Below are 24,502 nucleotides of genomic sequence, written 5' to 3'. Positions count from 1 at the left end.
AGAAGTGGAAACAGACAGCAAACTAGGCTGGAGAGAGACCTGAGACAAAGAGATCTGAATTATACGAGAGCCGACCAGGGGAAACACAAATTATGCAGTCAAGTTTCCCACATTTGGGGAAATCGCAGGGGCAGCACATCCAGAGTGCAATGGGTGAGCCTTGCCCTGGGAGAAGCACCTTCATGATTATAGTATCTCACCTGGCAGGTAAGTAGAAGTTGGGCTAGAGCTGGGGAGAGTCGCTGCACGGGCACCCCCCTGTCAAGTGAAGGAGATCCAACTGAGGCAGCACAAGGGAACTCTCGAAAGAAGAACAAGGCTAGAGGAAGATCTGAAACAAAGAAATCTGACTTTTACCAGAGCTGACCAGAGGAAAGCACAAACACAGTCCCCCACTACCACAAATAATGCAGTTGAGTTTCCCACATTTGGGGAAATCACAGGGGTCAGCATACCCAGAATGCAATGAATGAACCTCACCCTGGGAGAACAATCTTCAAGACCATGGTCTCTCCTATGCAAAATAAGTATGATTTGGGATAGGGCTTGGGAGGGCCGCTGCTCAGGCACATCTCTTTCAAGTAAAGGAGATTCAACTGAGGCAGCACAAGGGAACTCTCATCTGGGGACAACAACTGCAGGGAGAACACATATTTTCAGATGAACATGGGAGGGCCTAATACTGAAGCACCCCCAAACAACAAACCAAATGCAACAACTAGTGCAAGCATTCCTGGGGGAAGGCCTGCAGCAGATGGATTTGCATATGGTGATGCCATCCAAGCAGTGGGTCAAAGTTGGCTTCAACCCTCGTCTGCATATGAAAAGAGAAAAGGGGCGTGCAGGGCATGGCGGCCTTTTGCGGCGCTTGGATGACCCCTAGTTCGCATTACACACCTCCACCCTCCTTCGGTGTGGGGCTCATGTTGGCTATGCCCCAGCCCCTGAAGCATTCAAGCTGATTTCTTGCAGCAGCTGGGCACTGTAACTGCTCCAGAGCTGCTCTGTAAGGCAAGTAAAAGGGTGTGGGCCCTGCAGCACTACCTGTAGTTTGCATTGTGCGTTGGAAGGCACGAAGTAAGCAGACGGGAGAAGTCAGGATAGTGCGCAAGGGCATAGAAGGGAGCGGCTCAAGAAAAGAGAAGTGGAAACAGACAGCAAACTAGGCTGGAGAGAGACCTGAGACAAAGAGTTCTGAATTATACGAGAGATGACCAAGGGAAACACAAATTATGCAGTCAAGTTTCCCACATTTGGGGAAATCGCAGGGGCAGCACAACCAGAGTGCAATGGGTGAGCCTTGCCCTGGGAGAAGCACCTTCATGATCATAGTATCTCACCTGGCAGGTAAGTAGGAGTTGGGCTAGAGCTGGGGAGGGTCGCTGCTCGGGCACCCCCCTCTCAAGTGAAAGAGATCCAACTGAGGCAGCACAAGGGAACTCTCGAAAGAAGAACAAGGCTAGAGGAAGATCTGATATAAAGAAATCTGATTTTTACCAGAGCTGACCAGAGGAAAGCACAAACACAGTCCCCCACTACCACAAATAATGCAGTCGAGTTTCCCACATTTGGGGAAATCACAGGGGTCAGCATACCCAAAATGCAATGAATGAACCTCACCCTCGGAGAACAATCTTCATGTCCATGGTATCTCCTATGCAAAATAAGTATGATTTGGGATAGGGCTGGGGAGGGCCGCTGCTCAGGCACATCTCTGTCAAGTAAAGGAGATTCAACTGAGGCAGCACAAGGGAACTCCCATCTGGGGACAACAACTGCAGGGAGAACACATATTTTCAGATGAACATGGGAGGGCAGAAGGCTGCCTAATACTGAAGCACCCCCAAACAACAAACCAAATGCAACAACTAGTACAAGCATTCCTGGGGGAAGTTCTGCAGAAGACGGATTTGCATACGGTGATGTCATCCAAGCAGTGGGCCAAAGTTGGCTGGAACCCTTATCTGCATATGAAAAAAGAAAAGGGGTATGCAGGGCATGGCGGCCTTTTGCGGCGCTTGGATGACCCTTAGTTCGCATTAAACACCCCCACCCTCCTTCGGTGTGGGGCTCATGTTTGCTATGCCCCAGCCCCTGAAGCATTCAAGCTGATTTCTTGCAGCAGCTGGGCACTGTAACAGCTCCAGAGCTGCTCTGTACGGCAAGTAAAAGGGTGTGGGCCCTGCAGCACTACCTGTAGTTTGCATTGTGCATTGGAAGGCACTTAAGAAAAGAGAAGTGGAAACAGACAGCAAACTAGGCTGGAGAGAGACCTGAGACAAAGAGATCTGAATTATACGAGAGCCGACCAGGGGAAACACAAATTATGCAGTCAAGTTTCCCACATTTGGGGAAATCGCAGGGGCAGCACATCCAGAGTGCAATGGGTGAGCCTTGCCCTGGGAGAAGCACCTTCATGATTATAGTATCTCACCTGGCAGGTAAGTAGAAGTTGGGCTAGAGCTGGGGAGAGTCGCTGCACGGGCACCCCCCTGTCAAGTGAAGGAGATCCAACTGAGGCAGCACAAGGGAACTCTCGAAAGAAGAACAAGGCTAGAGGAAGATCTGAAACAAAGAAATCTGACTTTTACCAGAGCTGACCAGAGGAAAGCACAAACACAGTCCCCCACTACCACAAATAATGCAGTTGAGTTTCCCACATTTGGGGAAATCACAGGGGTCAGCATACCCAGAATGCAATGAATGAACCTCACCCTGGGAGAACAATCTTCAAGACCATGGTCTCTCCTATGCAAAATAAGTATGATTTGGGATAGGGCTTGGGAGGGCCGCTGCTCAGGCACATCTCTTTCAAGTAAAGGAGATTCAACTGAGGCAGCACAAGGGAACTCTCATCTGGGGACAACAACTGCAGGGAGAACACATATTTTCAGATGAACATGGGAGGGCCTAATACTGAAGCACCCCCAAACAACAAACCAAATGCAACAACTAGTGCAAGCATTCCTGGGGGAAGGCCTGCAGCAGATGGATTTGCATATGGTGATGCCATCCAAGCAGTGGGTCAAAGTTGGCTTCAACCCTCGTCTGCATATGAAAAGAGAAAAGGGGCGTGCAGGGCATGGCGGCCTTTTGCGGCGCTTGGATGACCCCTAGTTCGCATTACACACCTCCACCCTCCTTCGGTGTGGGGCTCATGTTGGCTATGCCCCAGCCCCTGAAGCATTCAAGCTGATTTCTTGCAGCAGCTGGGCACTGTAACTGCTCCAGAGCTGCTCTGTAAGGCAAGTAAAAGGGTGTGGGCCCTGCAGCACTACCTGTAGTTTGCATTGTGCGTTGGAAGGCACGAAGTAAGCAGACGGGAGAAGTCAGGATAGTGCGCAAGGGCATAGAAGGGAGCGGCTCAAGAAAAGAGAAGTGGAAACAGACAGCAAACTAGGCTGGAGAGAGACCTGAGACAAAGAGTTCTGAATTATACGAGAGATGACCAAGGGAAACACAAATTATGCAGTCAAGTTTCCCACATTTGGGGAAATCGCAGGGGCAGCACAACCAGAGTGCAATGGGTGAGCCTTGCCCTGGGAGAAGCACCTTCATGATCATAGTATCTCACCTGGCAGGTAAGTAGGAGTTGGGCTAGAGCTGGGGAGGGTCGCTGCTCGGGCACCCCCCTCTCAAGTGAAAGAGATCCAACTGAGGCAGCACAAGGGAACTCTCGAAAGAAGAACAAGGCTAGAGGAAGATCTGATATAAAGAAATCTGATTTTTACCAGAGCTGACCAGAGGAAAGCACAAACACAGTCCCCCACTACCACAAATAATGCAGTCGAGTTTCCCACATTTGGGGAAATCACAGGGGTCAGCATACCCAAAATGCAATGAATGAACCTCACCCTCGGAGAACAATCTTCATGTCCATGGTATCTCCTATGCAAAATAAGTATGATTTGGGATAGGGCTGGGGAGGGCCGCTGCTCAGGCACATCTCTGTCAAGTAAAGGAGATTCAACTGAGGCAGCACAAGGGAACTCCCATCTGGGGACAACAACTGCAGGGAGAACACATATTTTCAGATGAACATGGGAGGGCAGAAGGCTGCCTAATACTGAAGCACCCCCAAACAACAAACCAAATGCAACAACTAGTACAAGCATTCCTGGGGGAAGTTCTGCAGAAGACGGATTTGCATACGGTGATGTCATCCAAGCAGTGGGCCAAAGTTGGCTGGAACCCTTATCTGCATATGAAAAAAGAAAAGGGGTATGCAGGGCATGGCGGCCTTTTGCGGCGCTTGGATGACCCTTAGTTCGCATTAAACACCCCCACCCTCCTTCGGTGTGGGGCTCATGTTTGCTATGCCCCAGCCCCTGAAGCATTCAAGCTGATTTCTTGCAGCAGCTGGGCACTGTAACAGCTCCAGAGCTGCTCTGTACGGCAAGTAAAAGGGTGTGGGCCCTGCAGCACTACCTGTAGTTTGCATTGTGCATTGGAAGGCACTTAAGAAAAGAGAAGTGGAAACAGACAGCAAACTAGGCTGGAGAGAGACCTGAGACAAAGAGATCTGAATTATACGAGAGCCGACCAGGGGAAACACAAATTATGCAGTCAAGTTTCCCACATTTGGGGAAATCGCAGGGGCAGCACATCCAGAGTGCAATGGGTGAGCCTTGCCCTGGGAGAAGCACCTTCATGATTATAGTATCTCACCTGGCAGGTAAGTAGAAGTTGGGCTAGAGCTGGGGAGAGTCGCTGCACGGGCACCCCCCTGTCAAGTGAAGGAGATCCAACTGAGGCAGCACAAGGGAACTCTCGAAAGAAGAACAAGGCTAGAGGAAGATCTGAAACAAAGAAATCTGACTTTTACCAGAGCTGACCAGAGGAAAGCACAAACACAGTCCCCCACTACCACAAATAATGCAGTTGAGTTTCCCACATTTGGGGAAATCACAGGGGTCAGCATACCCAGAATGCAATGAATGAACCTCACCCTGGGAGAACAATCTTCAAGACCATGGTCTCTCCTATGCAAAATAAGTATGATTTGGGATAGGGCTTGGGAGGGCCGCTGCTCAGGCACATCTCTTTCAAGTAAAGGAGATTCAACTGAGGCAGCACAAGGGAACTCTCATCTGGGGACAACAACTGCAGGGAGAACACATATTTTCAGATGAACATGGGAGGGCCTAATACTGAAGCACCCCCAAACAACAAACCAAATGCAACAACTAGTGCAAGCATTCCTGGGGGAAGGCCTGCAGCAGATGGATTTGCATATGGTGATGCCATCCAAGCAGTGGGTCAAAGTTGGCTTCAACCCTCGTCTGCATATGAAAAGAGAAAAGGGGCGTGCAGGGCATGGCGGCCTTTTGCGGCGCTTGGATGACCCCTAGTTCGCATTACACACCTCCACCCTCCTTCGGTGTGGGGCTCATGTTGGCTATGCCCCAGCCCCTGAAGCATTCAAGCTGATTTCTTGCAGCAGCTGGGCACTGTAACTGCTCCAGAGCTGCTCTGTAAGGCAAGTAAAAGGGTGTGGGCCCTGCAGCACTACCTGTAGTTTGCATTGTGCATTGGAAGGCACGAAGTAAGCAGACGGGAGAAGTCAGGATAGTGCGCAAGGGCATAGAAGGGAGCGGCTCAAGAAAAGAGAAGTGGAAACAGACAGCAAACTAGGCTGGAGAGAGACCTGAGACAAAGAGATCTGAATTATATGAGAGATGACCAAGGGAAACACAAATTATGCAGTCAAGTTTCCCACATTTGGGGAAATCGCAGGGGCAGCACAACCAGAGTGCAATGGGTGAGCCTTGCCCTGGGAGAAGCACCTTCATGATCATAGTATCTCACCTGGCAGGTAAGTAGGAGTTGGGCTAGAGCTGGGGAGGGTCGCTGCTCGGGCACCCCCCTCTCAAGTGAAAGAGATCCAACTGAGGCAGCACAAGGGAACTCTCGAAAGAAGAACAAGGCTAGAGGAAGATCTGATATAAAGAAATCTGATTTTTACCAGAGCTGACCAGAGGAAAGCACAAACACAGTCCCCCACTACCACAAATAATGCAGTCGAGTTTCCCACATTTGGGGAAATCACAGGGGTCAGCATACCCAGAATGCAATGAATGAACCTCACCCTGGGAGAACAATCTTCATGACCATGGTATCGCCTATGCAAAATAAGTATGATTTGGGATAGGGCTGGGGAGGGCCGCTGCTCAGGCACATCTCTGTCAAGTAAAGGAGATTCAACTGAGGCAGCACAAGGGAACTCTCATCTGGGGACAACAACTGCAGGGAGATCACATATTTTCAGATGAACATGGGAGGGCAGAAGGCTGCCTAATACTGAAGCACCCCCAAACAACAAACCAATTGCAACAACTAGTGCAAGCATTCCTGGGGGAAGGCCTGCAGCAGATGGATTTGCATATGGTGATGTCATCCAAACAGTGGGTCAAAGTTGGCTTCAACCCTCGTCTGCATATGAAAAGAGACAAGGGGCGTGCAGGGCATGGCGGCCTTTTGCGGCGCTTGGATGACCCCTAGTTCGCATTACACACCTCCACCCTCCTTCGGTGTGGGGCTCATGTTGGCTATGCCCCAGCCCCTGAAGCATTCAAGCTGATTTCTTGCAGCAGCTGGGCACTGTAACTGCTCCAGAGACGCTCTGTAAGGCAAGTAAAAGGGTGTGGGCCCTGCAGCACTACCTGTAGTTTGCATTGTGCGTTGGAAGGCACGAAGTAAGCAGACGGGAGAAGTCAGGATAGTGCGCAAGGGCATAGAAGGGAGCGGCTCAAGAAAAGAGAAGTGGAAACAGACAGCAAACTAGGCTGGAGAGAGACCTGAGACAAAGAGATCTGAATTATACGAGAGCCGACCAGGGGAAACACAAATTATGCAGTCAAGTTTCCCACATTTGGGGAAAACGCAGAAGCAGCACACCCAGAGTGCAATGGGTGAGCCTTGCCTTGGGAGAAGCACCTTCATGATCATAGTATCTCACCTGGCAGGTAAGTAGGAGTTGGGCTAGAGCTGGGGAGGGTCGCTGCTCGAGCATCCCCCTGTCAAGTAAAGGAGATTCAACTGAGGCAGCACAAGGGAACTCTCATCTGGGGACAACAACTGCAGGGAGAACACATATTTTCAGATAAAAATCTTGGTCATGCTCTGGTTTCTCTTCAGAACGAACAAATCTTTCGCCTTTTACTAAAGATTTCCGTGGAGAGGAGCAAAACCGAGTTTTATCTCAATTTTTGCATGCCCCATCTTTTTGGGGTATCTTTTATCGGTTTAAAGATAGAATGAGTGTGCTTTAATGTAAGCTCATTTGCATAGAAATGACAGTAAATGTTTGTTTCTTTTCAAACAGAACTTTCTTGACCATGCTACTTGCTTGAAAGATCTGGGAGCACATGGAATACAGTACAAACCATGCTTATAGCAAGGAGAAGACAGGTGAGAAATCTGCTTTCTTTCAAATTGGGCGCTCACTTTGATCTGAATGAGGACTGCTGGCACGGCACTCAGGCGACAGGTGGAATCTTGGTCATGCTCTGGTTTCTCTTCAGAACGAACAAATCTTTCGCCTTTTACTAAAGATTTCCGTGGAGAGGAGCAAAACTGAGTTTTATCTCAATTTTTGCATGCCCCATATTATTGGGGTTTCTTTTATCGGATTAAAGACAGAACGAGTGTGCTTTCTTGTTAGCTTTAATGTAAGTTTATTTGCATAACAATGACAATAAATGCCTGTTTCTTTTCAAGCAGAACTTTCTTGACCATACTAATTGCTTGAAAGATCTGGGAGCACATGGAAAAGAGTACAAACCATGCTTATAGCAAGGGGAAGCCTGGTGAGAAATCTGCTTTCTTTCTTTCAAATTGGGTGCTCACTTTGAGCTGAATGAGGACTGCTGGCATGGCACTCAGGCGACAGGTGGAATCTTGGTCATGCTCTGGTTTCTCTTCAGAACGAACAAATCTTTCGCCTTTTACTAAAGATTTCCGTGGAGAGGAGCAAAACTGAGTTTTATCTCAATTTTTGCATGCCCCGTCTTATTGGGGTTTCTTTTATCAGTTTAAAGATAGAACGAGTGTGCTTTAATGTAAGCTCATTTGCATAGAAATGACAGTAAATGTTTGTTTCTTTTCAAACAGAACTTTCTTGACTATACTAATTGCTTGAAAGATCTGGGAGCACATGGAAAAGAGTACAAACCATGTTTATAGCAAGGGGAAGCCTGGTGAGAAATCTGCTTTCTTTCTTTCAAAGTTGGTGCTCACTTTGAGCTGAATGAGGACTGCTGGCATGGCACTCAGGCGACAGGTAGAATCTTGGTCATGCTGTGGTTTCTCTTCAGAACGAACAAATCTTTCGCCTTTTACTAAAGATTTCCGTGGAGAGGAGCAAAACTGAGTTTTATCTCAATTTTTGCATGCCCCATCTTATTGGGGTTTTATTTTATCGGTTTAAAGATAGAACGAGTGTGCTTTAATGTAAGCTCATTTGCATAGAAATGACAGTAAATGTTTGTTTCTTTTCAAACAGAACTTTCTTGACCACACTAATTGTTTGAAAGATCTGGGAGCACATGGAAAAGAGTACAAACCATGTTTATAGCAAGGGGAAGCTGTCACAACTGAGGGCCTGAGCTGACGGGAGGCAGCCTCAGTTGTAGGGGCTGAGATGTACCGGAACCTGGGAGGTTGTATCAGACCCCTGGACATGTAAGTAACATAAATAATAAATGCCCGAAGGCGTGACCACGACAACTTGGATAAAAGTCAATGATGTTTATTATGACAACTCCGCAACACAGCAGCAGTAAAAGAAAACGTAAAAGTCAGCAAAGAATAAATACAGTTCCTGGGTACTACAGGATGGCAGGAGCCACAGGGCACTGGTAGTGTGAGATAGTTCTTATGATCTTCTAGATGGAAAGTCCTTACCAGGCCCGACTGTAGCAATGGAGATAACCCAGGATTGTGCCAGCTGGTGTTCCAGGAAAAGCTGGGTTGCTGAAGATAAAACAGCTGCTGTGGATACTGGCTGGAACCTGACTGTTGTTAGCACGTAGTGGATACTGGCTGGAACCAGTTAAATAATAAATGAACTTGGGAGCGATGAAATATGAACTGAAATGTAGAACTTGAGAGCGGAGAAATAATAATACCGGTGGAGAGTGGTAAAGTGTAGAAAGGACTAGAGATGAGCGGGTTCGGTTTCTCTGAATCCGAACCCGCACGAACTTCATGTTTTTTTCACGGGTCCGAGCAGACTCGGATCCTCCCGCCTTGCTCGGTTAACCCGAGCGCGCCCGAACGTCATCATGACGCTGTCGGATTCTCGCGAGACTCGGATTCTATATAAGGAGCCGCGCGTCGCCGCCATTTTCACACGTGCATTGAGATTGATAGGGAGAGGACGTGGCTGGCGTCCTCTCCATTTAGATTAGGGTTGAGAGAGAGAGAGAGAGATTGACCCGAGGCTGTGATACTGTAGAAGAGAGTGCAGAGTTTAGTGACTGACGACCACAGTGACCACCAGACAGTGCAGTTGTTTGTTTTATTTAATATATCCGTTCTCTGCCTGAAAAAAACGATACACACAGTGACTCAGTCACATACCATATCTGTGTGCACTGCTCAGCCCAGTGTGCTGCATCAATGTATATATATATATCTGACTGTGCTCAGCTCACACAGCTTATAATTGTGGGGGAGACTGGGGAGCACTGCAGTGCCAGTTATAGGTTATAGCAGGAGCCAGGAGTACATAATATTATATTAAAATTAAACAGTGCACACTTTTGCTGCAGGAGTGCCACTGCCAGTGTGACTAGTGACCAGTGACCTGACCACCAGTATATATAATATTAGTAGTATACTATCTCTTTATCAACCAGTCTATATTAGCAGCAGACACAGTACAGTGCGGTAGTTCACGGCTGTGGCTACCTCTGTGTCGGCACTCGGCAGCCCGTCCATAATTGTATATACCACCTAACCGTGGTTTTTTTTTCTTTCTTTATAGTCATACTAGTTACGAGTATACTATCTCTTTATCAACCAGTCTATATTAGCAGCAGACACAGTACAGTGCGGCAGTTCACGGCTGTGGCTACCTCTGTGTCGGCACTCGGCAGCCCGTCCATAATTGTATATACCACCTAACCGTGGTTTTTTTTTCTTTCTTTATACATACATACTAGTTACGAGTATACTATCTCTTTATCAACCAGTCTATATTAGCAGCAGACACAGTACAGTGCGGTAGTTCACGGCTGTGGCTACCTCTGTGTCGGCACTCGGCAGCCCGTCCATAATTGTATATACCACCTAACCGTGGTTTTTTTTTCTTTCTTTATACATACATACTAGTTACGAGTATACTATCTCTTTATCAACCAGTCTATATATTAGCAGCAGACACAGTACAGTGCGGTAGTTCACGGCTGTGGCTACCTCTGTGTCGGCACTCGGTAGCCCGTCCATAATTGTATATACCACCTAACCGTGGTTTTTTTTTCTTTCTTTATACATACATACTAGTTACGAGTATACTATCTCTTTATCAACCAGTCTATATATTAGCAGCAGACACAGTACAGTGCGGTAGTTCACGGCTGTGGCTACCTCTGTGTCGGCACTCGGCAGCCCGTCCATAATTGTATATACCACCTAACCGTGGTTTTTTTTTCTTTCTTTATACATACATACTAGTTACGAGTATACTATCTCTTTATCAACCAGTCTATATATTAGCAGCAGACACAGTACAGTGCGGTAGTTCACGGCTGTGGCTACCTCTGTGTCGGCACTCGGCAGCCCGTCCATAATTGTATATACCACCTAACCGTGGTTTTTTTTTCTTTCTTTATACATACATACTAGTTATGAGTATACTATCTCTTTATCAACCAGTCTATATATTAGCAGCAGACACAGTACAGTGCGGTAGTTCACGGCTGTGGCTACCTCTGTGTCGGCACTCGGCAGCCCGTCCATAATTGTATATACCACCTAACCGTGGTTTTTTTTTCTTTCTTTATACATACATACTAGTTACGAGTATACTATCTCTTTATCAACCAGTCTATATATTAGCAGCAGACACAGTACAGTGCGGTAGTTCACGGCTGTGGCTACCTCTGTGTCGGCACTCGGCAGCCCGTCCATAATTGTATATACCACCTAACCGTGGTTTTTTTTTCTTTCTTTATAGTCATACTAGTTACGAGTATACTATCTCTTTATCAACCAGTCTATATTAGCAGCAGACACAGTACAGTGCGGTAGTTCACGGCTGTGGCTACCTCTGTGTCGGCACTCGGCAGCCCGTCCATAATTGTATATACCACCTAACCGTGGTTTTTTTTTCTTTCTTTATACATACATACTAGTTACGAGTATACTATCTCTTTATCAACCAGTCTATATATTAGCAGCAGACACAGTACAGTGCGGTAGTTCACGGCTGTGGCTACCTCTGTGTCGGCACTCGGTAGCCCGTCCATAATTGTATATACCACCTAACCGTGGTTTTTTTTTCTTTCTTTATACATACATACTAGTTACGAGTATACTATCTCTTTATCAACCAGTCTATATATTAGCAGCAGACACAGTACAGTGCGGTAGTTCACGGCTGTGGCTACCTCTGTGTCGGCACTCGGCAGCCCGTCCATAATTGTATATACCACCTAACCGTGGTTTTTTTTTCTTTCTTTATACATACATACTAGTTACGAGTATACTATCTCTTTATCAACCAGTCTATATATTAGCAGCAGACACAGTACAGTGCGGTAGTTCACGGCTGTGGCTACCTCTGTGTCGGCACTCGGCAGCCCGTCCATAATTGTATATACCACCTAACCGTGGTTTTTTTTTCTTTCTTTATACATACATACTAGTTATGAGTATACTATCTCTTTATCAACCAGTCTATATATTAGCAGCAGACACAGTACAGTGCGGTAGTTCACGGCTGTGGCTACCTCTGTGTCGGCACTCGGCAGCCCGTCCATAATTGTATATACCACCTAACCGTGGTTTTTTTTTCTTTCTTTATACATACATACTAGTTACGAGTATACTATCTCTTTATCAACCAGTCTATATATTAGCAGCAGACACAGTACAGTGCGGTAGTTCACGGCTGTGGCTACCTCTGTGTCGGCACTCGGCAGCCCGTCCATAATTGTATATACCACCTAACCGTGGTTTTTTTTTCTTTCTTTATAGTCATACTAGTTACGAGTATACTATCTCTTTATCAACCAGTCTATATTAGCAGCAGACACAGTACAGTGCGGTAGTTCACGGCTGTGGCTACCTCTGTGTCGGCACTCGGCAGCCTGTCCATAATTGTATATACCACCTAACCGTGGGTTTTTTTTCTTTCTTTATACATACATACTAGTTACGAGTATACTATCTCTTTATCAACCAGTCTATATATTAGCAGCAGACACAGTACAGTGCGGTAGTTCACGGCTGTGGCTACCTCTGTGTCGGCACTCGGCAGCCCGTCCATAATTGTATATACCACCTAACCGTGGTTTTTTTTTCTTTCTTTATACATACATACTAGTTACGAGTATACTATCTCTTTATCAACCAGTCTATATATTAGCAGCAGACACAGTACAGTGCGGTAGTTCACGGCTGTGGCTACCTCTGTGTCGGCACTCGGCAGCCCGTCCATAATTGTATATACCACCTAACCGTGGTTTTTTTTTTCTTTCTTTATACATACATACTAGTTACGAGTATACTATCTCTTTATCAACCAGTCTATATATTAGCAGCAGACACAGTACAGTGCGGTAGTTCACGGCTGTGGCTACCTCTGTGTCGGCACTCGGCAGCCCGTCCATAATTGTATACTAGTATCCAATCCATCCATCTCCATTGTTTACCTGAGGTGCCTTTTAGTTGTGCCTATTAAAATATGGAGAACAAAAATGTTGAGGTTCCAAAATTAGGGAAAGATCAAGATCCACTTCCACCTCGTGCTGAAGCTGCTGCCACTAGTCATGGCCGAGACGATGAAATGCCAGCAACGTCGTCTGCCAAGGCCGATGCCCAATGTCATAGTACAGAGCATGTCAAATCCAAAACACCAAATATCAGTAAAAAAAGGACTCCAAAACCTAAAATAAAATTGTCGGAGGAGAAGCGTAAACTTGCCAATATGCCATTTACCACACGGAGTGGCAAGGAACGGCTGAGGCCCTGGCCTATGTTCATGGCTAGTGGTTCAGCTTCACATGAGGATGGAAGCACTCAGCCTCTCGCTAGAAAAATGAAAAGACTAAAGCTGGCAAAAGCAGTAGCACCGCAAAGAACTGTGCGTTCTTCGAAATCCCAAATCCACAAGGAGAGTCCGACTCCAATTGTGTCGGTTGCGATGCCTGACCTTCCCAACACTGGACGTGAAGAGCATGCGCCTTCCACCATTTGCACGCCCCCTGCAAGTGATGGAAGGAGCACCCGCAGTCCAGTTCCTGATAGTCAGATTGAAGATGTCAGTGTTGAAGTACACCAGGATGAGGAGGATATGGGTGTTGCTGGCGCTGGGGAGGAAATTGACCAGGAGGATTCTGATGGTGAGGTGGTTTGTTTAAGTCAGGCACCCGGGGAGACACCTGTTGTCCGTGGTAGGAATATGGCCGTTGACATGCCTGGTGAAAATACCAAAAAAATCAGCTCTTCGGTGTGGAAGTATTTCACCAGAAATGCGGACAACAGGTGTCAAGCCGTGTGTTCCCTTTGTCAAGCTGTAATAAGTAGGGGTAAGGACGTTAACCACCTCGGAACATCCTCCCTTATACGTCACCTGCAGCGCATTCATAATAAGTCAGTGACAAGTTCAAAAACTTTGGGTGACAGCGGAAGCAGTCCACTGACCAGTAAATCCCTTCCTCTTGTAACCAAGCTCACGCAAACCACCCCACCAACTCCCTCAGTGTCAATTTCCTCCTTCCCCAGGAATGCCAATAGTCCTGCAGGCAATGTCACTGGCAATTCTGACGAGTCCTCTCCTGCCTGGGATTCCTCCGATGCATCCTTGCGTGTAACGCCTACTGCTGCTGGCGCTGCTGTTGTTGCTGCTGGGAGTCGATGGTCATCCCAGAAGGGAAGTCGTAAGCACACTTTTACTACTTCCACCAAGCAATTGACTGTCCAACAGTCCTTTGCGAGGAAGATGAAATATCACAGCAGTCATCCTGTTGCAAAGCGGATAACTGAGGCCTTGACAACTATGTTGGTGTTAGACGTGCGTCCGGTATCCGCCGTTAGTTCACAGGGAACTAGACAATTTCTTGAGGTAGTGTGCCCCCGTTACCAAATACCATCTAGGTTCCACTTCTCTAGGCAGGCGATACCGAGAATGTACACGGACGTCAGAAAAAGACTCACCAGTGTCCTAAAAAATGCAGTTGTACCCAATGTCCACTTAACCACGGACATGTGGACAAGTGGAGCAGGGCAGGGTCAGGACTATATGACTGTGACAGCCCACTGGGTAGATGTATGGACTCCCGCCGCAAGAACAGCAGCGGCGGCACCAGTAGCAGCATCTCGCAAACGCCAACTCTTTCCTAGGCAGGCTACGCTTTGTATCACCGGTTTCCAGAATACGCACACAGCTGAAAACCTCTTACGGCAACTGAGGAAGATCATCGCGGAATGGCTTACCCCAATTGGACTCTCCTGTGGATTTGTGGCATCGGACAACGCCAGCAATATTGTGTGTGCATTAAATCTGGGCCAATTCCAGCACGTCCCATGTTTTGCACATACCTTGAATTTGGTGGTGCAGAATTTTTTAAAAAACGACAGGGGCGTGCAAGAGATGCTGTCGGTGGCCAGAAGAATTGCGGGACACTTTCGGCGTACAGGCACCACGTACAGAAAACTGGAGCACCACCAAAAACTACTGAACCTGCCCTGCCATCATCTGAAGCAAGAAGTGGTAACGAGGTGGAATTCAACCCTGTATATGCTTCAGAGGTTGGAGGAGCAGCAAAAGGCCATTCAAGCCTATACAATTGAGCACGATATAGGAGGTGGGATGCACCTGTCTCAAGCGCAGTGGAGAATGATTTCAACGTTGTGCAAGGTTCTGATGCCCTTTGAACTTGCCACACGTGAAGTCAGTTCAGACACTGCCAGCCTGAGTCAGGTCATTCCCCTCATCAGGCTTTTGCAGAAGAAGCTGGAGACATTGAAGGAGGAGCTAACACGGAGCGATTCCGCTAGGCATGTGGGACTTGTGGATGGAGCCCTTAATTCGCTTAGCAAGGATTCACGGGTGGTCAATCTGTTGAAATCAGAGCACTACATTTTGGCCACCGTGCTCGATCCTAGATTTAAAGCCTACCTTGGATCTCTCTTTCCGGCAGACACAAGTCTGCTGGGGTTCAAACACCTGCTGGTGAGTAAATTGTCAAGTCAAGCGGAACGCGACCTGTCAACAACATCTCCTCCTTCACATTCTCCCGCAACTGGGGGTGCGAGGAAAAGGCTCAGAATTCCGAGCCCACCCGCTGGCGGTGATGCAGGGCAGTCTGGAGCGACTGCTGATGCTGACATCTGGTCCGGACTGAAGGACCTGACAACGATTACGGACATGTCGTCTACTGTCACTGCATATGATTCTCTCCCCATTGAAAGAATGGTGGAGGATTATATGAGTGACCGCATCCAAGTAGGCACGTCACACAGTCCGTACTTATACTGGCAGGAAAAAGAGGCAATTTGGAGGCCCTTGCACAAACTGGCTTTATTCTACCTAAGTTGCCCTCCCACAAGTGTGTACTCCGAAAGAGTGTTTAGTGCCGCCGCTCACCTTGTCAGCAATCGGCGTACGAGGTTACATCCAGAAAATGTGGAGAAGATGATGTTCATTAAAATGAATTATAATCAATTCCTCCGTGGAGACATTGACCAGCAGCAATTGCCTCCACAAAGTACACAGGGAGCTGAGATGGTGGATTCCAGTGGGGACGAATTGATAATCTGTGAGGAGGGGGATGTACACGGTGATATATCGGAGGATGATGATGAGGTGGACATCTTGCCTCTGTAGAGCCAGTTTGTGCAAGGAGAGATTAATTGCTTCTTTTTTGGTGGGGGTCCAAACCAACCCGTCATATCAGTCACAGTCGTGTGGCAGACCCTGTCACTGAAATGATGGGTTGGTTAAAGTGTGCATGTCCTGTTTATACAACATAAGGGTGGGTGGGAGGGCCCAAGGACAATTCCATCTTGCACCTCTTTTTTCTTTTCTTTTTCTTTGCGTCATGTGCTGTTTGGGGAGGGTTTTTTGGAAGGGACATCCTGCGTGACACTGCAGTGCCACTCCTAGATGGGCCCGGTGTTTGTGTCGGCCACTAGGGTCGCTTATCTTACTCACACAGCTACCTCATTGCGCCTCTTTTTTTCTTTGCGTCATGTGCTGTTTGGGGAGGGTTTTTTGGAAGGGACATCCTGCGTGACACTGCAGTGACACTCCTAGATGGGCCCGGTGTTTGTGTCGGCCACTAGGGTCGCTTATCTTACTCACACAGCTACCTCATTGCACCTCTTTTTTTCTTTGCGTCATGTGCTGTTTGGGGAGGGTTTTTTGGAAGGGACATCCTGCGTGACACTGCAGTGCCACTCCTAGATGGGCCCGGTGTTTGTGTCGGCCACTAGGGTCGCTAATCTTACTCACACAGCTACCTCATTGCGCCTCTTTTTTTCTTTGCGTCATGTGCTGTTTGGGGAGGGTTTTTTGGAAGGGCCATCCTGCGTGACACTGCAGTGCCACTCCTAGATGGGCCCGGTGTTTGTGTCGGCCACTAGGGTCGCTTATCTTACTCACACAGCGACCTCGGTGCAAATTTTAGGACTAAAAATAATATTGTGAGGTGTGAGGTATTCAGAATAGACTGAAAATGAGTGGAAATTATGGTTTTTGAGGTTAATAATACTTGGGATCAAAATGACCGCCAAATTCTATGATTTAAGCTGTTTTTTAGGTTTTTTGGAAAAAAACACCCGAATCCAAAACACACCCGAATCCGACAAAAAAAATTCGGTGAGGTTTTGCCAAAACGCGGTCGAACCCAAAACACGGCCGCGGAACCGAACCCAAAACCAAAACACAAAACCCGAAAAATTTCCGGCGCTCATCTCTAGAAAGGACACCGGCCCTTTAAGGGAAGCTGTACTCTGCTGGAAGCTGAGCTGGAAGCAGGTAATGTTGTAGCTGGAAACAGATGAATCCACAATGGATTGGAGAGTCAGGCTACACCGCAGGTGGAATGCTGGTGCGGGTCTCTATGGTGGAAGTCTTGAGACAGGAGCTGGAACCTGGAAGACAATCACAGGAGAGAGACAAACAGGAACTAGGTTTGACAACCAAAGCACTGACGCCTTCCTTACTCAGGCACAGTGTATTTATACCTGCAGCAAGGAAGGGATTGGCTAGGCAATTGTGCAGATTATCAATACTGAGAACAGATTGGTGGAAATGATCAGCTGACAGAATCCAAGATGGCTGCGCCCATGCAGACACTTGGAGGGAAGTTTTGGTTTGTAATCCATGTGGTAATGAAAACAGTAATGGCGGCGCCGGCCACCGGAGACAGGAGGCGCCAGGCTGACAGATGCACATCCAACCACGCGGACACGGCGGAGGCCGCGGGAGACGCCATGCCAGGTGTAATATGGCGTTTACTGTGACAGCGTCCCAGAGTGACAGGAGAGAATACAGGAATGTACACATCAGGATAACAGATGGGATCCGGTCCTGGAGCGCTGAGCCAGCCTTAGGAGGCATCTGATGGGTAAGAAATGGCGTCCAGATACCCGGATCGTGACAGCACCCCCCCCTTTAGGAGTGGCCCCAGGACACTTCTTTGGCTTTTGAGGAAACTTGGAATGGAATCTCCGGACCAAGGCAGGAGCATGGACATCAGAAGCATTGGTCCATGAACGTTCCTCAGGACCATAACCCTTCCAGTCAATAAGATATTGTAGTTGACCGTAACGGTGACGTGAGTCCAGGATCTTGGCCACTTCATACTCAACGCCTCGTTGAGTTTGGACTTTCGGAGTTGGAGGAAGTGAGGAATGAAACCGATTCAAGATCAGCGGTTTCAACAGGGAAACATGGAATGTCCTGGGTATTTTTAAGAAGGGAGGCAACTGGAGTCTGTAAGCAACAGGATTGATGACTTGTTCAATCTTGAAAGGACCGATATAGCGAGGTGCAAACTTCATACTGGGAACTCTTAACCTCAAATTCTTCGTGGATAACCATACCCGATCACCCACCTTGAGAGCAGGAACTGCTCGACGCTTCTTATCCGCAAACTTCTTGTACCTGAACGATGCCTTGAGCAGAGCTGATCGTACGCTCTTCCAGATATTGGCAAACTGATGCAAGGTGATATCCACTGCGGGAACAGAAGTTGCTGGAAGCGGTTGGAACTCAGGGACTTTAGGGTGGAATCCAAAGTTAGTGAAGAATGGTGTTGAAGCAGATGAAGAATGATACTGGTTGTTATGACAGTACTCGGCCCAGGGAAGTAATTGAACCCAGTCATCTTGAGAGGAGGACACATAGATGCGGAGGAAGGCCTCCAAGTCCTGATTCACCCTCTCGGTTTGACCATTGGTCTGAGGATGGTAAGCCGTGGAAAACTTTAGCTTGACTTGGAGGACTTGACATAAACTTCGCCAGAATTTGGCTGTGAATTGAACTCCTCGATCTGAGATAATTTCTTCAGGAAGACCGTGGAGTCGGAAGATCTCTTGTATGAATACTTGAGCCAACTTGGAAGCTGACGGAAGACCGGTGAGAGGAATGAAGTGTGCCATCTTGGTGAACCGGTCAACTACCACCCAGATGGTATTGAACTTGTTGCACATGGGTAAGTCTGTAATGAAATCCATCGACAAGTGGGTCCATGGTCGACGGGGAACGGATAGTGGAACCAGTTGCCCCGCAGGCGACTGGCGGGATACTTTATGTTGGGCACACTTTGGGCAAGATGCAATAAACTCCAAGACGTCCTTTTTCAGAGTTGGCCACCAATAGGACCTAGAGATAAACTCCAGGGTTTTTTGGATACCTGTATGTCCGGCAAAACGGGAAGCATGGGCCCAATGCATGAGCTTCTTCCTTAGCATCGGCTTCACAAAACTTTTCCCTGATGGGGGCGTAGAGTCCATCCCTACCGTGGAGAATGCCAACGGACTTATAATAGGATGCTTGTCTGAAGACTCTGACTCATTTTCTTGCTCCCATGAGCGGGAAAGGGCATCGGCCTTGCGATTCTGAGAGCCCGGACAGAACTGGAGTTTAAAGTCGAACCTGGAAAAGAAAAGTGCCCATCTGGCCTGACGAGGGTTGAGACATTGTGCGCCTTTCAAATATAGAACGTTCTTGTGGTCTGTAAGGATGGTGATTGAATGAGAAGCTCCCTCCAACAGATATCTCCACTCCTCTAGAGCGAGCTTGATGGCTAGCAACTCCTGGTCGCCAATGGCATAGTTGCGCTCCGCTGGGGAGAACTTCCGTGAAAAGAAACTGCAAGGATGTAAATGGCCATCTTTAGCCCTCTGAGATAACACCGCTCCTACTCCAACGGAGGAGGCATCCACCTCTAGGATGAAAGGAGAGTCGATGTCAGGCTGTTTCAGGACAGGCGCAGAGATGAACCTCTGTTTTAAAAGATGAAAAGCTTGCATGGCTTCTTCAGACCACTTGGACGGGTTAGCACCCTTCTTGGTGAAAGCAGTAATAGGCGCCACAATGGTGGGAAAGTCTCGTATAAACTTTCGGTAATAATTGGCGAACCCTAAGAACCTCTGGACCCCTTTGAGGGTTAAGGGTACTGGCCAATTCTGAATTGCTTGTAGTTTCTCAGGATCCATCTCTAGTCCGAAACCGGACACAATGTACCCTAGAAACGGAATGGACTTGACTTCAAAGACGCATTTCTCTAATTTGCAATAGAGATGATTGACACGGAGACGGGACAGAACCTCCTTTACCCAAAAACGATGTTCCTCTAAATTGTTGGCAAAAATGAGGATATCATCTAGATAGACCACGACATGACGGTATAGAATGTCTCTGAAGATCTCATTGACGAAATGCTGGAAGACAGCTGGAGCATTGCTCAATCCGAAGGGCATGACGAGGTACTCATAATGTCCGTCACGGGTGTTAAATGCGGTCTTCCACTCGTCACCCTCACGGATCCGGATGAGATTGTATGCACCTCGCAAGTCCAGCTTTGTAAAGATGGTAGCTCCGCTAACTCTGTCAAAGAGCTCAGTAATCAGGGGTAAAGGATAACGGTTCTTGATGGTAATGTCGTTCAAACCTCTGTAGTCGATGCACGGCCGCAGACCACCATCTTTCTTTTTTACAAAAAAGAAGCCTGCGCCGGCTGGAGAAGAAGAAGGTCGAATGAACCCCTTTGCTAGGTTCTCTTTAATATATTCCTCCATAGAATGCGTCTCAGGCAGAGACAACGGATAAGTTCGGCCTCGAGGTGGAACCTTCCCTGGAACGAGATCAATCGGACAGTCCCATTCTCTATGAGGAGGAAGGATATCAGCAGAAGCTTTACTGAACACATCCGTGAAATCTTGATATGGAGGAGGTGGAACATCAGACGACCTGGGGGAGGAAGAACAGACAGGCAATACTTTAAACAAACATGTCTCAGCACAGGAGGAACCCCATGCCAGGATTTGCGTAGTCGTCCAATCAATTGTAGGATTGTGAAGACGGAGCCATGGAAGGCCCAGGACCACAGGATGTGTGGCTCTTGGAATCACTAAAAAAGAAATAAGTTCGGAATGAAGAACTCCCACTCTCAGACGAACTGGTAGAGTCCTTAAAGAAATAACTGCATCAAAAATTTTGCTGCCATCCACGGCAGTTAAAGAAATGGACGAAGGAAGTCTCTCGGTGGGTAGGGACCACCGTTTAACATAGGCTTCGGTAATAAAGTTCCCAGCTGCTCCGGAATCAAGGAGGGCAATGACGTTCCGATAACGTTGAGCAACTTGAAGCGAGACTGGGAGATTACAATCTTGAGAAGATGGAGAGGAGATCATTACTCCTAGCCGGCCCTCTCCTTGGCGAGCTAGGATTTGAAGTTTCCCAGACGTTTGGGACAGGCATTAATGGTGTGAGACGGAGCTGCACAATAGAGACAGAGAAACTCGGAGAGACGTCTTCGGCGCTCAGCAGGGGTTAAACGGGAACGGCCAAGTTGCATGGGCTCATCTTTAGATGGTGACAGTTGACGAGGAGGAGGAGCAGAAGATTTTGGAGCAGATGATCTTCCACGCTCAGTTGCTCTCTCTCTGAAACGTAAATCAACTTTCGTGCAGAGTGAGATTAGCTCATCTAACTTAGAAGGTAAGTCTCTGGTAGCTAACTCATCTTTAATACGCTCAGATAAGCCATGCCAGAATGCAGCATACAGGGCCTCGTCGTTCCATGCCAGTTCGGATGCCAGGATCTGGAACTGTATCAGATATTGTCCTACAGTACGTGACCCCTGGCGTAAACGGAGAATCTCGGATGAAGCTGAGGTTACCCGGCCTGGCTCGTCGAAGATGCGCCTGAATGTTGACACGAAGGCAGTGTAGGAAGATAGCAGGGTGTCGGACCTCTCCCATAACGGTGATGCCCAATCAAGGGCTGAGCCACTGAGAAGAGAAATAATGTAGGCAATTTTTGTACGGTCACTGGGAAAATTGCCAGGTTGTAGCTCAAACTGAATCTCACACTAGTTGAGAAATCCCCTGCAGAATCTTGGAGATCCGTCAAATTTTGCTGGCGTTGGAAGATGAAGACGTGGAGCAGAAATGGGTAAGGTGGGTGGGGTTATAGCTGGAGTCACTGTGGTTGACGCACCAGACGCGCCTGATCCACGGAGAGTTGTCTGAATCCCATCCAGCCGAGTAGAGAGATCCTGGAGACAGCGGATGATGTGGCCCTGTGCAGCCTCCTGATGTTCTAGTCGGGCTGCCAGTTCTTGCATCGGCCTGGCCGCTTGATCCTGGTCTCCGGCTGGATTCATTTGGTCAGTGCTTACTGTCACAACTGAGGGCCTGAGCTGACGGGAGGCAGCCTCAGTTGTAGGGGCTGAGATGTACCGGAACCTGGGAGGTTGTATCAGACCCCTGGACATGTAAGTAACATAAATAATAAATGCCCGAAGGCGTGACCACGACAACTTGGATAAAAGTCAATGATGTTTATTATGACAACTCCGCAACACAGCAGCAGTAAAAGAAAACGTAAAAGTCAGCAAAGAATAAATACAGTTCCTGGGTACTACAGGATGGCAGGAGCCACAGGGCACTGGTAGTGTGAGATAGCTCTTATGATCTTCTAGATGGAAAGTCCTTACCAGGCCCGACTGTAGCAATGGAGATAACCCAGGATTGTGCCAGCTGGTGTTCCAGGAAAAGCTGGGTTGCTGAAGATAAAACAGCTGCTGTGGATACTGGCTGGAACCAGACTGTTGTTAGCACGGAGTGGATACTGGCTGGAACCAGTTAAATAATAAATGAACTTGGGAGCGATGAAATATGAACTGAAATGTAGAACTTGAGAGCGGAGAAATAATAATACCGGTGGAGAGTGGTAAAGTGTAGAAAGGACACCGGCCCTTTAAGGGAAGCTGTACTCTGCTGGAAGCTGAGCTGGAAGCAGGTAATGTTGTAGCTGGAAACAGATGAATCCACAATGGATTGGAGAGTCAGGCTACACCGCAGGTGGAATGCTGGTGCGGGTCTCTATGGTGGAAGTCTTGAGACAGGAGCTGGAACCTGGAAGACAATCACAGGAGAGAGACAAACAGGAACTAGGTTTGACAACCAAAGCACTGACGCCTTCCTTACTCAGGCACAGTGTATTTATACCTGCAGCAAGGAAGGGATTGGCTAGGCAATTATGCAGATTATCAATACTGAGAACAGATTGGTGGAAATGATCAGCTGACAGAATCCAAGATGGCTGCGCCCATGCAGACACTTGGAGGGAAGTTTTGGTTTGTAATCCATGTGGTAATGAAAACAGTAATGGCGGCGCCGGCCACCGGAGACAGGAGGCGCCAGGCTGACAGATGCACATCCAACCACGCGGACACGGCGGAGGCCGCGGGAGACGCCATGCCAGGTGTAATATGGCGTTTACTGTGACAGCGTCCCAGAGTGACAGGAGAGAATACAGGAATGTACACATCAGGATAACAGATGGGATCCGGTCCTGGAGCGCTGAGCCAGCCTTAGGAGGCATCTGATGGGTAAGAAATGGTGTCCAGATACCCGGATCGTGACAGAAGCCTGGTGAGAAATCTGCTTTCTTTCATTCAAATTTGGTGCTCACTTTGAGCTGAATGAGAACTGCTGGCATGGCACTCAGGCGACAGGTGGAATCTTGGTCATGCTCTGGTTTCTCTTCAGAACTAACAAATATTTCGCCTTTTATTAAAGATTTCCGTGGAGAGGAGCAAAACTGAGTTTTATCTCAATTTTTGCATGCCCCATATTATTGGGGTTTCTTTTATCAGTTTAAAGACAGAACGAGTGTGCTTTCTTGTTAGCTTTAATGTAAGTTTATTTGCATAACAATGACAGTAAATGTTTGTTTCTTTTCAAACAGAACTTTCTTGACCATGCTACTTGCTTGAAAGATCTGGGAGCACATGGAAAACAGTACAAACCATGCAGTATCACAAGAGCCTTTATTTGATCTTTCATGAAGATAGAGCAGAATTGAGGACACGTCAACAATTTCTGCCAAAGGTGGTTCATCTTTCCACATGGTGCCTTTGGCCACTGACACCTTCGTTGAGTCAAAGTCTCTGGCTGTGGTCAGAACTTTGAAAATTTATGTCACCAGAACGGTTCAGATTAGGAAAACAGAGGCTCTGTTTGTCCTGTATGCTCCCAACAGGATTGGGTGTCCTGCTTCCATGCAGACCATTATGCGCTGAATCTGTGGTAAGATTCAGCATGCTCATTCCACGGCAGGATTGCCGTTACTGAATTAGGTGAAGACCCATTCTACTAGAAAGGTGGGTTCATCCTGGGCAGCTGGTCGGGGAGTCTCAGCATTGCAACTTTGCCGAGCAGCTATTTAGTAAACACTTTTGCTAAGTTTTACAAGTTTGATACCTTGGCTGATGATAACCTCAAGTTGGGTCATTCGGTGCTGCAGAGTCGTACGCACTCTCCCACCCGTTCAAGAGCTTTGGTATAACCCCATGGTTCTTAATGTGACCCCAGCATCCTCTAGGTCGTATGAGAAAATAGGATTTTAATACCTACCGGTAAATCCTTTTCTCTTAGTACGTAGAGGATGCTGGGCACCCGTCCCAGTCCATACTGTGTCTGCAGTTATTACTTGTGGTTATACACATGTTGTGTTACGGTTCTGGTCAGCTTTTTGCTGCAATTGTTCATGCCGTTGGCTTGTGTTCTGTTGAATGCCACGTTCTGCGGCATGCTT

The 24,502-nt window shown here is 47.7% G+C and overlaps 16 non-coding genes and 2 pseudogenes across 16 annotated transcripts; 5 read left to right on the top strand and 13 right to left on the bottom strand.

Annotated features, from left to right (window-relative positions):
* Positions 1 to 52: 52 nt before the first annotated feature.
* Positions 53 to 215, bottom strand: LOC134997383 (U1 spliceosomal RNA). Its single transcript, XR_010199907.1, has one exon. It is a non-coding gene; the product is annotated as a U1 spliceosomal RNA (small nuclear RNA).
* Positions 216 to 367: 152 nt separating this feature from the next.
* On the bottom strand, positions 368 to 531 carry LOC134996983 (U1 spliceosomal RNA). The gene has a single exon (XR_010199540.1). It is a non-coding gene; the product is annotated as a U1 spliceosomal RNA (small nuclear RNA).
* Positions 532 to 1,219: 688 nt separating this feature from the next.
* LOC134997366 (U1 spliceosomal RNA) lies at positions 1,220 to 1,355 on the bottom strand (annotated as a pseudogene).
* Positions 1,356 to 1,507: 152 nt separating this feature from the next.
* On the bottom strand, positions 1,508 to 1,671 carry LOC134997053 (U1 spliceosomal RNA). Its single transcript, XR_010199608.1, has one exon. It is a non-coding gene; the product is annotated as a U1 spliceosomal RNA (small nuclear RNA).
* A 615-nt stretch (positions 1,672 to 2,286) lies between these two features.
* Positions 2,287 to 2,449, bottom strand: LOC134997382 (U1 spliceosomal RNA). The gene has a single exon (XR_010199906.1). It is a non-coding gene; the product is annotated as a U1 spliceosomal RNA (small nuclear RNA).
* Positions 2,450 to 2,601: 152 nt separating this feature from the next.
* Positions 2,602 to 2,765, bottom strand: LOC134996982 (U1 spliceosomal RNA). The gene has a single exon (XR_010199539.1). It is a non-coding gene; the product is annotated as a U1 spliceosomal RNA (small nuclear RNA).
* Positions 2,766 to 3,453: 688 nt separating this feature from the next.
* LOC134997365 (U1 spliceosomal RNA) lies at positions 3,454 to 3,589 on the bottom strand (annotated as a pseudogene).
* Positions 3,590 to 3,741: 152 nt separating this feature from the next.
* On the bottom strand, positions 3,742 to 3,905 carry LOC134997052 (U1 spliceosomal RNA). The gene has a single exon (XR_010199607.1). It is a non-coding gene; the product is annotated as a U1 spliceosomal RNA (small nuclear RNA).
* A 615-nt stretch (positions 3,906 to 4,520) lies between these two features.
* On the bottom strand, positions 4,521 to 4,683 carry LOC134997380 (U1 spliceosomal RNA). Its single transcript, XR_010199904.1, has one exon. It is a non-coding gene; the product is annotated as a U1 spliceosomal RNA (small nuclear RNA).
* Positions 4,684 to 4,835: 152 nt separating this feature from the next.
* Positions 4,836 to 4,999, bottom strand: LOC134996981 (U1 spliceosomal RNA). The gene has a single exon (XR_010199538.1). It is a non-coding gene; the product is annotated as a U1 spliceosomal RNA (small nuclear RNA).
* Positions 5,000 to 5,661: 662 nt separating this feature from the next.
* LOC134997350 (U1 spliceosomal RNA) lies at positions 5,662 to 5,823 on the bottom strand. Its single transcript, XR_010199882.1, has one exon. It is a non-coding gene; the product is annotated as a U1 spliceosomal RNA (small nuclear RNA).
* A 152-nt stretch (positions 5,824 to 5,975) lies between these two features.
* On the bottom strand, positions 5,976 to 6,139 carry LOC134997049 (U1 spliceosomal RNA). Its single transcript, XR_010199604.1, has one exon. It is a non-coding gene; the product is annotated as a U1 spliceosomal RNA (small nuclear RNA).
* Positions 6,140 to 6,810: 671 nt separating this feature from the next.
* On the bottom strand, positions 6,811 to 6,973 carry LOC134997390 (U1 spliceosomal RNA). The gene has a single exon (XR_010199911.1). It is a non-coding gene; the product is annotated as a U1 spliceosomal RNA (small nuclear RNA).
* A 144-nt stretch (positions 6,974 to 7,117) lies between these two features.
* On the top strand, positions 7,118 to 7,233 carry LOC134996883 (U5 spliceosomal RNA). The gene has a single exon (XR_010199444.1). It is a non-coding gene; the product is annotated as a U5 spliceosomal RNA (small nuclear RNA).
* Positions 7,234 to 7,503: 270 nt separating this feature from the next.
* LOC134997480 (U5 spliceosomal RNA) lies at positions 7,504 to 7,619 on the top strand. The gene has a single exon (XR_010199976.1). It is a non-coding gene; the product is annotated as a U5 spliceosomal RNA (small nuclear RNA).
* Positions 7,620 to 7,905: 286 nt separating this feature from the next.
* On the top strand, positions 7,906 to 8,021 carry LOC134997489 (U5 spliceosomal RNA). The gene has a single exon (XR_010199984.1). It is a non-coding gene; the product is annotated as a U5 spliceosomal RNA (small nuclear RNA).
* Positions 8,022 to 8,295: 274 nt separating this feature from the next.
* On the top strand, positions 8,296 to 8,411 carry LOC134996899 (U5 spliceosomal RNA). The gene has a single exon (XR_010199459.1). It is a non-coding gene; the product is annotated as a U5 spliceosomal RNA (small nuclear RNA).
* Positions 8,412 to 23,434: 15,023 nt separating this feature from the next.
* Positions 23,435 to 23,550, top strand: LOC134996957 (U5 spliceosomal RNA). Its single transcript, XR_010199516.1, has one exon. It is a non-coding gene; the product is annotated as a U5 spliceosomal RNA (small nuclear RNA).
* Positions 23,551 to 24,502: the final 952 nt, after the last annotated feature.

This window comes from Pseudophryne corroboree, unplaced genomic scaffold, assembly GCF_028390025.1.
Source record: "Pseudophryne corroboree isolate aPseCor3 unplaced genomic scaffold, aPseCor3.hap2 scaffold_144, whole genome shotgun sequence".
Taxonomy (NCBI): domain Eukaryota; kingdom Metazoa; phylum Chordata; class Amphibia; order Anura; family Myobatrachidae; genus Pseudophryne; species Pseudophryne corroboree.
This window is presented reverse-complemented; position numbering and strand designations above follow the sequence as displayed.